General features: G+C 37.3%; 1 long non-coding RNA gene across 5 annotated transcripts in view; it reads left to right on the forward strand.

Moving 5' to 3' along the window:
* Nucleotides 1-12,959, forward strand: part of LOC111183562 (uncharacterized) — a 152,985-nt gene that overhangs the window by 104,467 nt on the left and 35,559 nt on the right. For all 5 annotated transcript variants that reach the window (XR_016392734.1, XR_016392737.1, XR_016392735.1 and 2 more), the window contains one exon: nt 1-12,959. This exon is cut by the window's left edge; it is cut by the window's right edge and continues 35,559 nt beyond it. This is a non-coding gene — a long non-coding RNA (uncharacterized LOC111183562).

The raw sequence follows: 12,959 nt of genomic DNA on the forward strand, positions 1-12,959 counted from the left end.
TCTTCAACTTTGTTCTTTTTCTTCAGTACTTTTTCCTTTTCACATAAACTTTAGAATCAGTTTACTGATTTCCACCAAATAGATTGCTGAGATTTTGATTGGGATTGTGGGAGGAGCTTCAAGTTGGGAAGAGCTGACATCTTAATAATAATGAATCTACAAATCCATGCACATGAAATCTCTCTCCATTTATTTAGATCTTCTTTCATTGCTTTTCATTGGAGTTCTATAGTTTTCTCCATAGAGATCCTGTATATATTTTACTAGACTTATGCTTATGTATTTCATTTTGGGTGATGCTGTTATAAATGGTATTATGTTTTAATTTCAAATTCCAATTGCTTATTTCTGGTATATATAGAAAAGCAATTGACTTTTATATATTAACCTTGTATCCTCAATTTTATTGTAATCCCAGATTTTGAAAATTGATTTCCAGTTAAATTCTGTTATATAAGAGAACACACTCTAAAATTTCAATCCTTTTAAATTTACTGAGACCTGTTTTATAACCCAGCATATGATAAAACTTGGTAAATGTTCCAGGTGCACTTGAAAATAATTTTATTTTGCAGTTCTTGAGTAGATTGTTCTATAAATGTTATTAACTCTGTTGGTTGATAGTGTGGTTTTTTTAAGTCTTCTTTATCTTACTCAATTTTATCTTTCACCATTTGCTGAAAAAGTATTATTGAAACCTATCACAATAATTATTGATAATTAGCTTGTGCTTACTGAGATGTAATGTGTGTTAAATCACTGTCTTAGATAACAGAGTAATTGAAGAATTTAAGAAAGCTTCTAGAATTTTTCAGTCCTCCTCTTATGTATTTTAAGTACAAATCAGGGATATAAATATGTATCTTTCAATGTTTCTTAATACCTTTATTGTTTTATAATATTTTCCTTGTGAGGTTGGAGGTTGAATGGATATTTATTCTCATGGTTGGGTCTAAGGAAAAACTGGAGGGCTTGAATCAGTAGATTCCCTTAATTAAGTGGGAAAAACTGAATTTTGGAATGTGAACTATGCTGTGCTGTCGCTTCAGGTATCTTTTCATGTATTTAGAGCAAAGGCAATTTCATAGATTTTTTAATGATCTAAAATTGGAGAGGTGGTATGTCTTATAGCGCTATGTAAGTTGATGGGTAAAGATTCAGGGAAATCTTTACAGTTTTACAGTGGTCAATAAGCCTTAAGAGTGAGAAGAAAAATATCAGGATACGTTGATTCTCTTAAGTTTCTCTATGGCACACCCAAATAACACAACAATGAGCTAAAGTTTCCAGGAAAAAATGCATCAGTACATGTATAACCTAAGGAGGAGAACTGGTTTTATTGCTCTGAAGAGAACAGCCATGGATAATTATCTAAAATTGGAAGGCTGGATAAAATCTTCACAGCTTTATGTATCCTACAGGAAAGACTGCATCTGTAACCATTACTGTACGTGTTGCCTCCTCTTACTAAATTTCTTCAGTGAAGAAAGGTTATAATTTTAATCATATTCTTGTTCAACCTTCTATCAGAAGGAATTCTTCCCCTAGTCAGACTGGAACAAGTATTGTGATACTTTAGACCTCAAATCTTAAGATAAATTGAGAACCAGCAGCCAATCACCATAGTCAGGCACTGTGACAAAATCTAAAAAAATGGTCTCATAATATTTTTTTTCTTTATACTATACTTAGTATTTCTTTATAGTTATGAATTTTGGGGGGATCCAAATGTAAATTGAATAAGGACATTTGAATAGAGCTTTATGGTTTGTAAAATATTTTTCCCATTATTTTAATCCTCGTATTACCATGAGAAAGATAGTGTAGAGATCTATGATACTTATGGTTTTCTCTGCTCAGCACTTTTTCCAATTTCTTTTCTTCTGATACCAATAACCATCTTCCAGCTTCCTTAGGGAAATCCCTGCTCTGCTAACATGGTTCCAAGAAAGGCTGTTAATCATAGTCTCCTCTGTAACTGTCCCTAGGCTACAGTGTCTGGTCAGTCAAAATTGCCACCTTCACATTCCTATTCACAGTGACTGGTTAAGAAATTGTATGTGATTCTAAAGGGCCTTACACGAGCTCTCCCTGGTACTTTGCTGCTGAAATGGAAATAGAGAAAATATCTTCTTGCTTTTGGGCTAGTGTTACTAGATGGATACAAATTTGGAGATGCTTTGAAAACCCAAGCTGTCTAGAATAAGAGAGAATGGGGTTAACATGGTGAGATGAGAATGGATGAAATAAAAATATAAGAATTACTTAATGCATTGAACCCCTGGATCCAGCCATATTTGACCATGTTTCGTGAGCTAATAAATTCCTTTTTTTCTTAAGGTAGTTTAAGATGGTTTGTCTTACTTAGTTCATTCAGGCTGCTATAACAAAGTACCATAGACTGGGTGACTTCTAAACAGCAGAAATCTATTTCTCAGAGTTCTGGAGGCTAGAAAACTGAAATCAGGGTGTCAGCATGGTTGAGTTCTGATGACAGCCCTCCTTTAGGCTGTAGACTGTTGACTTCTTCTGTATCCTCACATAGCAGAGAGAAAAAGCAAGCTCTGGTAACTCTTATAAGGGCACTGATGTCATACATGAGGGCTTCACCCTTATGTCCTCATCTAGTCCAAAGGGTCCACCTCTGAATGCCATCACAGTGGGGAGTAGGGTTTTAACATGTGAATTTGGGGGGGTGATACAAACATTCAGTTCATGACAGTAGATTTTTCTATTTGCAACCTAAAGAATTTTCCCCATTACAGATACTTTTGCAACCTTTCACAGATGAAAAGCTGAGGTTCTGTGAGGTTAAGTAACCAATCTATATGTATAGTGGGGAGACTTGAATAAAGTGTATTCTCATTTCAACTAACCATTCTGTCTGCCAATTACCATGCCGCTTAAGACTAAAAATCTTATGGTGGTTTTTGTTGTTGTTGTTGTTGTGTGTGTGTGTGTGGGGGGGGGGGGTGGCTGACCATTTTTGTTCCCTAAAGAAAGTTTGCTGATCTGACTGTATAAGCTCTTCTGCTCACACCCTAGTAGAGGGATGTCTGTGTGGCTCCCTGGCTGTGCTGTGATACTCTTTGCCTGTCCTGCCCCCTCAAGACCAGATTCCCATGCTCCAGGTCTTCCTCTCAGAATAGATTATCTAATGAACCACATCCACCAGGCCTGAGTCATTTGAAATCTGATTCTGATCTGATCCAGCCAAGCTGACCATTTTATCTTAGAATGGGTCTTCACAATTACAGTCTTTCCAAAGACACCCTGTAGTGGATAGGTGAAGGTAAAAGAAAGGATTCTTCCTATTTGTTTCAATCTGTATTGGCTGGCTTACCTGCCCTTAGACAGTCCCGTAACACCCCTGTGAGCCCAAATGGCAGAAAAATGGGCTTAGACTTGAGAAAAAATACTTCCACATTTTGTGAACAAGAAAAGGAACAAGTAATATGATTCTTTAAAGGTTAAATACAGTAACACCTCCCAATTCAGCTTTGCCAGAGGAAGAGCTGCTCCATAAGTGAATTTTAAAGAAACACTTTAAGCATCAAAAACTTTATAAAAACCTATTTTGAACATTATACGGTTGAAATCTTTCTAAGATCTATTGCACACACCCCTGCTTTGCTTTTTGAATCACACCACTCCTAATATAAACTATTTCCTTAGAGACCTAGGGGTCTTGTTGTTTCTGGATGACCACCCAGTGGAGTACTCTGTGCTTTTGTATAATTCCATCCTGTTTTTTAATGTATTTTCCTACATATTTTTAAATGCTAATTTTTTCTACTAACTGCTCCTTTTGATGGCTGTTAATATATTCTTTGCCGTTGCTTTAAATCTTCTGTCTTATTTTATACATGGTCTGCATGACACATGGCCTTCCATGCTCTCTTACAGAGTAGAGGGTGAAGAATTTGTGGCAGTTTTTTCTCTCGTAACACGCAGATAACTCTTCCATTTACATCTGTCGTTTCCAGGCAGGCTTGGACACAAAGCATCACTGGGTCCAAGGGAGAGAGAGGAAGCAGAACTTCGCCAAAGACCTACTTAATAACTGGCATTTCACTGGCCACTTGTGAGGTTGTCAGCACTATGCCTTATTTCATTTAAACCTCACAACAAGGCTTAGAGCAAAATTTTCCAGGCATTGTACTAAGTGCTTTACATATATTATTTCCCTTAGTGATCAAAACATCTCTATGTATCTCACAGGAGGAAGGCAACTTGGAGGTAAAACAGAGCACAAACTTTGACCTAGGCACACTGGATCCTGGGGCGACTTGGCAACATGATAGAATTACAAATTCTATCCTAAAAGCTTCTATTTAACACGTTTCATTTCCCAGTGCAAGTGGCAGAACTGAGATACAATTCTGATATATATATATATATATATATATATATATTTTTTTTTTTTTTTTTTTTCCCCCAGAGGTCATGCTCTTAACCACGATCCACTTGGCCTTAATTCCTTATCTGCATCTCCTACTTTGTTTCTCTGCTTAGTGCATCAGGCTTCCTTTAGGTCTTGGTTTGCCTAACTCCTGTCTCTTCCTCCCTGGGGTGAAATTCTTCTCACCGTATATTCTACTTATCTGTACACTTATGTCACCAATAATTCCTATATGGCTTTCGAATTGGGCCCTGTACATGCACTTGCTGTATCCTTTCCACAGAGTGCTTAAAATAGATAATTTAAATCTACATTTATATGAGTGAGTCTGTCTTTTATTAAGCACATCAACACTACATGTCTCTGAAAATGGGCTATATTAGTATATATCTGGTCTATGGAAAATGCACATATGGATTTTCAGACCCCTTGCCTTAACTTGACGGTCTCCTGGGTCTGGAGTCCAAAGGTTGAGATCACTGCTTTGGAGCAGCATAATGTAATGGCAGAGAGCCAGGCTCAGGGGCCAAACAGACTTGGGTTCAAACCATGACTCTGCAACCCCAGAGGTTCCATGATCTTGGTCATGAGTCTCAACCACCCCCCAAAAAGACTACCTTTTTCTGAGGCCTCATTGTCCCGTGAGATCAGGCATTTAAAGTACTTAGGCAGCATCCTATTCCTGTATGGGAGTCCATGGTTTGGAAGTTAAAAGACGTAAAGAATGATAAACCAACTTTGATCATGGCACACTGGATCCTGGGCTGATTTGGTAACACAATCGGGAATTACAAGTTGTGTTACATAATGAAATCAAAATAAGGACTTGCACTGTCTAGTTGGTACAGAGACTTGTAACCAAGTTATATAATGATAACCCATACTTCACAGGGTCATTCTACGGGGTATCATTCCCTTCTCACCTCTTTGTCAGGGGCTGTTGTTCAGAATTCAGAAGACCTGGACCTTCATACCTTTCTCATTTCCCCCAGATGTGGGCGGTATCACTGTAACCTCAGGACAGTCTCTCTCTCCCTCCTGGTACTGCCAAGCTCTGCCTCTTCCCACAGACCTTCTCCTTTCCCTCCTTCTACATCCCCACCTGACTCCCAGTTCTCCTGAGAGCCAAGGCTTCTATCACAAATGCCAGGAAGCCCTTGCAGGCTATTTCTGTTTGGGACTCTGTACAAACCTATACCAGGAGTGGGGAGAAGATGATGTGCAGTGTGCTTGATGGGGAAGGGAAGACGGAAATGGCAGGTAGAGAAATTCCCCCTAACTTAGTATATGCATAGAAGTATTATTGAACTTCTCTGTTGGACTGACGTGTGTCAGCCCTAGTGAAAGGTGATGTGGAGGATCCAGAGCCCTGCAGGCTTCATTTTTCCTCAGCAGGAAGTCCCTAAGACTCTGCCACAGAAACTCTAGGGATCCACCAAGCCGAATGAAAACCATAGATATGAAAGAAAAAAAGCTCAGACAGAACTTTATGTTTAATCCTTCAGAGGGTAGCCCAAAATAATGGCTACTGAAGCAAGAATACTTTCTGTACCATATCTCATTTAGTCAGGCCATGACCCTAATGAAGCAGGTTCTGCTGTTAATCCCATTTTATAGATGAAGAAACAGACTCAGACCAAGTAACTGGCCCAGAATTACCCGGCTAGTAAGTAGATGAGCAGAGATTTGAACACATGTCTCCCTGACTCTGTGCTCTGGCATTTATATCTCTTGCTATAAAGGGATCCTGAATGTATTAATTCTAAAGGGTAGACCTAGTCTAACGGTTAGACTTGATAAAAAATTCTTTTGACAATAAACTTTTAAGGAAGCGTTTTTCCCTAGGCGACATTACAGGTTAAATATTGGTGCTACCTTAGTTTTCATATGGTGGGAAGTAACTATGGTTGGGCAGGTGGTTCCCACAGAGTTCAGTCAATTTCAGTCTGTTTGGATTACAAACTCTCTGACCTGTAAATGAGTTCCAGCATTTCAGAGGAGAATAAAAACAAAGAGTGTTGCAATATCTGTGAAACTTCATTAGCACTGCTGGAAAATTGTGTCCTGTTGTTGGTGAGTCATAAGTGTCACTTGTGTTTAACATTCATCCATGCTTTATGGATAAAGCAGATGAAGTTCCCCATCCATTTCAAGTACTGGAATACAAACTCTTTAATTAGAACCTTTCTTCTGCCTTAAGCTCTGGGTCTGGCCACCAGCTCCACCCAGATTTGTCAAGTGAGTCACCTTTGTCAAGTGCCTTGTCTTCCTCCTCACTGGTTCCTCCTCTCAATTTTATGCTAATTGGTCTCCAGTGCCCTAGGCTTCCTCTAACTTCCTGTATTAGTTTCTTTTTGCTACTGTAACAAAGTACCATACATTTAGGGGCTTAAAATGACACAAGTTTATTATGTTACAGTTCTGGAGTTCAGAAGTCCAAAAAGAGTTTTAAAGAGATAAAAACAAGCTAATGGCAGGGCTGATTTCTTCTGGATGATCTAGGGGAGAATCCATTTTCTTGCTTTTCCCAGCTTCTAGAAGCTGTCTTCATGCCTTGGCTTGTCACCTTTTCTCCCTCTGCTTCATTACTGGGCCTTCTCTGTCTGACTTTCCTGCCTCCCTCTTTTAAGGACCCTTGCGATTACATTGGACCCACTTGGATAATTTTCCCATCTCAAGGTCCTTAATTTAATCACAACTTCAAGCCCCTTTTTACGTGTAAGATAATATTCATAGGTTCCAGGGATTATGAAGTGTCCACATAGCTTTAGGAGGCCATTGTTCTGTCTACCATACCTCCTTCTTATGTAAGGGCTTCTCAAAGAAAAGAAATATTCTGTGGTGTCATGAACATAATGTGAAACTTGGAGCAGGGATTAGACTCCAGTCTTGAATCTGACATTATGCCCATTGTCAGACCATGAACAAAGCACTTCACTTCTCAGATAAAATTGTGTGATTGAGGTCTTTGATTAATTCACTGATGTCCTCTTAGCTATAAAATTCCATACTTGACAAATTTATTTATATTAAAATATAAATGACTTGAAGCAATTTTACTGTGAATTAGGCTTTTCTCCAAAGGATTGACTTTACTCTAAAAATAATAGTTCATCAAATTTGATGTGAGAATAACTTTCTTTAGGCAAAGAAACATATTTACTACTGGAACCACACCACATAGTCCACCAAGTTCTTCCTTCAATATTAAGGCCTATTCAACTTGGGACCAGTCATATACATGAATATGTAGACCAAAGTTTTTCAGTGTGGTCCATGGGTCATCTGCAATCATATCACCTGGGACACTTGTTAAAAAGGGATAGTTCAGGGCCCCAGCCCAGACCTATATTATAAGGGCTGATAAGTGACATATAACGAATGGCTTAAAGTGAATAATTTGGACAATAAAGTTTGAGAATTACTATAACGTAAACATAATTACTGGTTACAGCTTGTAACGTTACAAAAATCACAAATTGTTAGGCTGAAAAAGGTTATCCCACTCCCTTTTCCCACCTTCATATTCATTTTGCATATAAGAAACCTGAGATTTAGAGGAGTGAAATTTCTTGCCCAGGTCCCAACAACTACTTTGAGGCAGAGTCAAGACTACAAATGAAGTCTTCAGGCATCACGTTCAGAGCTCATTGACAGTTGAGCTATTTAAATTTTTCTTCTGAAAAAAATATGTTGACCAGGTTAATTTTCTTTGAACGCAGTAATCCCTCCTTTTCAAAAGTAAAAAGATACTTAGTCAAAAAGACTGTATCTGGAATGACTAATCATTTTTTAATTGGTTTCTATTCTTGATGTTAAAGACATCCTTACACAAAAAGATTTATCTTAACACATGTTTAAAATATTGATTTATAAAACATTAAAACAATATTCAAGTAAGTCATTAAATATTTGTATGCTTTAAAATGTAAAATACCATAATTAAAATGTGCTCCTTTGATATTAACTCCATAGGAATATGAGATGCTCCATGTATTACTTCACAAATTACAATCTATTATTTTATCTCTATTCCAAATTGAAACATCCCTATCAATCTTATAGGCCACAAGTAAATGAAATTAGTTATTTATAGGCAGTGGATGAAAATAGACTAGAAAGGAATGAGACATTGATGAGTATAATTTTAATGTAGCTTTGACTTTGAACCATGTTAATGTTTTACATATTCCAAAAGGAAAAATGAATTTAAAAGGATGGGAAAAACTCCCAAAGTTAATTGACTTTAAATATTTATCAACTTTATAACCACAAAGAGGAAAAAAATAGTCCAAGTAACTTTTATATGTAGTTCTCTAACTTTATTCATTTAGTGGGATATATTCTAAGAGCAAAATTTGTTGCAAGTGGTGTGGGTGTAGTATTGATGAATTTTGTGTATTAAAGGATTAATCAAAAAAGTTAATATATTGTTCTTGGAAACCAATATTCTCACTGTGGAGGAGGAAAAATAAAATATGGAATGAGAAAAGAAGAGGAGGAATTTTCTCTTTGGATGTATCAGTATGAATATATATAATAAATATGTATATTGCATGTGTGTGTGTGTGAGTATGTGTTCTGTGCACCTAAAGGGCCTAGTAACAATGAGCCCTTGATGGCACTGAGATATCTAGAGCCCAGTCCTTGGTTCCTAAATGAAAAGAACTAGGACTCCTTGCAGAAATTATGGATTCTGCTATGGAAGAAGTATAAATTAAGCTTAAAGTAAGAAGTGCCCCCAAACGGATACAGAGATGTCAAATGATTCAGGAAAGGACTTCTACTGACCAAATTTGGATAATTTGAATATTAAAAGAATAGTTACAATAATAAATTATTAAACAATGAAAAGAATCTATAAGTCCATAGTGATGCAAACTTTTACATATACATAATTATAAATATATCAACCTTTTAGATCTTTTTCAAAATGTACAATTTCTTTTATTATATATACAGGCATATGTATCTACTTCTAAGTACTTTAATAAATATCTTTCACTATTATTACTATAACTTGTATTTCATTTGATTGTACAGTAAAATTGAATTGCCTATGTATTCTAAACTGAGTATTTGTGTGTGTAAGTTTTGTGTATATAATTTGGCAGTTTTTGTAATTTATACTGGGATCTATTTTGTAAGTGTTATGAATAGTTGTAGAATTTTAGAATTGGAAGGATTTTAGGGAATATTTGGTTTAATATTCATTAATCCCACAAAAATGTATTAAGACTTTGACATGATAGCATTATAGTAGAGCTGGTGTCGGTTGTATCCTATACATCTCTAGGTGTCACCATTCACATGATGGTTTATAAAATGGCACCACTTGTGTTTCACTTTGTGCTTTGCAAACCACATTTGTTTGCAACATCTTGGTTCCTTGAGATAAAATAATGAAAAAGACAAAACAGCCCCAGACCTCTGAAACTTCTCAGTCTAGAGAAGAAAATACACATAAAAATAGGCAAATATACAGCTGATAAAGGCAACATGACAGGTTTCTGTGGGAGATCATAGGAGGAGCAACTACCTCATATCTGGAGGATGAGGGGAGGTTTCCGAAGAAAATGTTTCATTTACGCTGAGGTCTGAATGAAAAAGACAGGCTAAAGAAAGCAAAGGAAGGGGAAAGAGATGGAGGAAGATTGTTCTGGCCAACCTAATGGCAAGTTCTTGAAGGTGAAGAGAGAAGCTAGTGCTCAGGGAGTAGAAATAGTCCTGCCGAAGAAACACAGAAATGGTCTGAAAAACTAGAGGCTGCAAGAGATTAAGTGAGTTGTGTAGTGTCACCTACCCTATCTTCTCTTCTGATTCATTAATGAACACATTAAGTTACAGCAGATTTATTCATCACAAGTACAAATATATACCCTGGGAAATGTTCTGCCAGCAACTATGCTACAATGTGACCTCAGGTAAATCACCACCCTAGACCAGGGCTTGTCAGTTGCAGAGGGCAGTAGCTATGTCCTTCTCATCTTCACACACACACAGGTCCATTGATTGGTTGCCCACAGTTCATTTTCAGAGATGTTTTGGTTGTTGAAGTCTCCATCAATATACATAACTGAAATTTAGACAGTTATTACGGAAACATGTTTGATCTAGATATGATATACCTGCATATGCAAAAACTAAAAGCAAAACAGAGAAGCTAAGAGCAAAAGCATACCATTTTCTCTGACAGGGTCCTGTTTGCTAGTCCTGTTTGCTTCTGTTCTGGTATGCTTCCTGTTAGCAGTCAATACAAACTATCTGTAAGGCAAACAAAATTGTATTGATAAAATGACATGAGTCCATCTAGAGAATCTTAAAAAAATCAAGATCAATTGTATTCCCATTTATAAAAATGTTTATGTAATACTCCTTTCATCGAATCAGATTATCTTATAATTTTATTTTAAAACATCAAATATATTTCACATTAATTTGGCTGTTGAAATATCAGGATAGAGGAGGAGCTTCAAGATGGTGGAAGAGTATGATGAAGAGATCACCTTCCTCCCACAAATATAGCAGAAATACATCTACATGTGGAACAACTCCTATAGAACACCTACTGAACGCTGGCAGAAAAACTTATACCTCCCAAAAGTCTGAGCCGTGTGGATAACAGGCTCTTGGTGCTCCAGCTAGGCATCAGGGCTGTGCCTCTGAGGTGGGAGAGCCAAGTTCAGGACACTGGTCCACAAGAGACCACCCAGCTCCATGTAATATCAAACGGCAAAAACTCTCCCAGAGATTTCCATCTCAATGCTAAGACCCAGCTCCACTCCAAAAGCAGCAAGCTACAGTGCTGGACACCCTATGCCAAACAACTAGCAAGACAGGAACATGACCACACACATTAGCAGAGAGGCTGCCTAAAATCATAATAAGGCCACAGACACCCCAAAACACACCACCAGACATGGACCTGCCCACCAGAAAGACAAGATCCAGCCTCCTCCACCAAAACACAGGCACTAGTCCCCTAAACCAGGAAGCCTACACAACCCACTAAACCAAACTGAGCCACTGGGGACAGACACTGAAAACAACGGGAACTACTACCTGTAGCCTGCAAAACAGAGACCCCAAACACAGTAAGTTAAGAAAATGAGAAGACAGAGAAACACAGCAGATGAAAGAGTGAGGCAAAACCCCACCAGACCTAATAAATGAAGAGGAAATAGGCAGTATACCTGAAAAAGAATTCAGAATAATAGTAAATATGATCCAAAATCTTAGAATGGAGAAAATACAAGAAACGTTTAACAAGGATAGAAGAACTAAAGAGCAAACAAACAGTGATGAACAACACAATAAATGAAATTAAAAATTCTCTAAAAGGGATCAGTAGCAGGATAACTGAGGCAGAAGAATGCATAAGTGACCTGGAAGATAAAGTAGTGGAAATAACTACTGCAGAGCAGAATAAAGAAAAAAGAATGAAAAGAATTGAGGACAGTCTCAGACTTCTGGGACAATATTAAATGCACCAACATTGGAATTAAAGGGGTCCCAGAAGAAGAAGAGAAAAAGAAAGGGGCTGAGGAAATATTTAGGAGATTATAGTTGAAAACTTCCCCAATATGGGAAAGGAAATAGTTAATCAAGTCCAGGAAGCACAGAGAGTCCCGTAGAGGATAAATCCAAGGAGAAACATACCAAGACACATATGGATCAAACTATCAAAAATTAAATACAAAGAAAAAATATTAAAAGCAGCAAGGGAAATCAACAAATAACACACAAGGGGATCCCCATAAGGTGAACAGCTGATCTTCCAGCAGAAACTCTGTAAGCCACAAGGGAGTGGCAGGACATATTTAAAGTGATGAAGGAGGATAAACCTACCACCAAGATGACTCTAACCTAGGAGCTGATTCAGATTTGATGGAGAAATTAAAATCTTTACAGACAAGCAAAAGCTAAGAGAATTCAGCACAACCAAACCAGCTTTACAACAAATGCTAAAGGAACATCTCTAGGCAGGAAACACGAGAAGGGAAAGACCTACAATAACAAACCCAAAACAAGTAAGAAAATGGTAATAGGAACATACATATCGATAATTACCTTAAATGTAAATGGATATAATGCTCCAACGAAAAGGCATAGACTGGCTGAATGGATACAAAAACAAGACCCGTATATTTGCTGCCTACAAGAGACCAACTTCCGACTAAGGGACACATACAGAATGAAAGTCAGGGAATGGAAAAAGATACTCCATGCAAATGGAAATCAAAAGAAAGCTGGAGTAGCAATTCTCATATCAGACAAAATAGACTTTAAAATAAAGACCACTACAAGAGACAAAGAAGGACACTACATAATGATCAAGGGATCAATCCAAGAAAAAGATATAACAATTGTAAATATTTATGCACCCAACATAGGAGCACCTCAATACATAAGGCAAATACTAACAGCCATAAAAGGGGAAATTGACAGTAACAATCATAGTAGGGGACTTTAGCACCCCACTTTCACCATGGACAGATCATCCAAAATGAAAATAAATAAGGAAACACAAGCTTTAAATGACACATTAAACAAGATG

This window comes from Delphinapterus leucas, chromosome 3, assembly GCF_059928025.1.
Source record: "Delphinapterus leucas isolate spDelLeu-1000000601 "Yukka" chromosome 3, BTC_Dleu_Yukka2, whole genome shotgun sequence".
NCBI classification, from domain to species: Eukaryota; Metazoa; Chordata; class Mammalia; order Artiodactyla; family Monodontidae; genus Delphinapterus; species Delphinapterus leucas.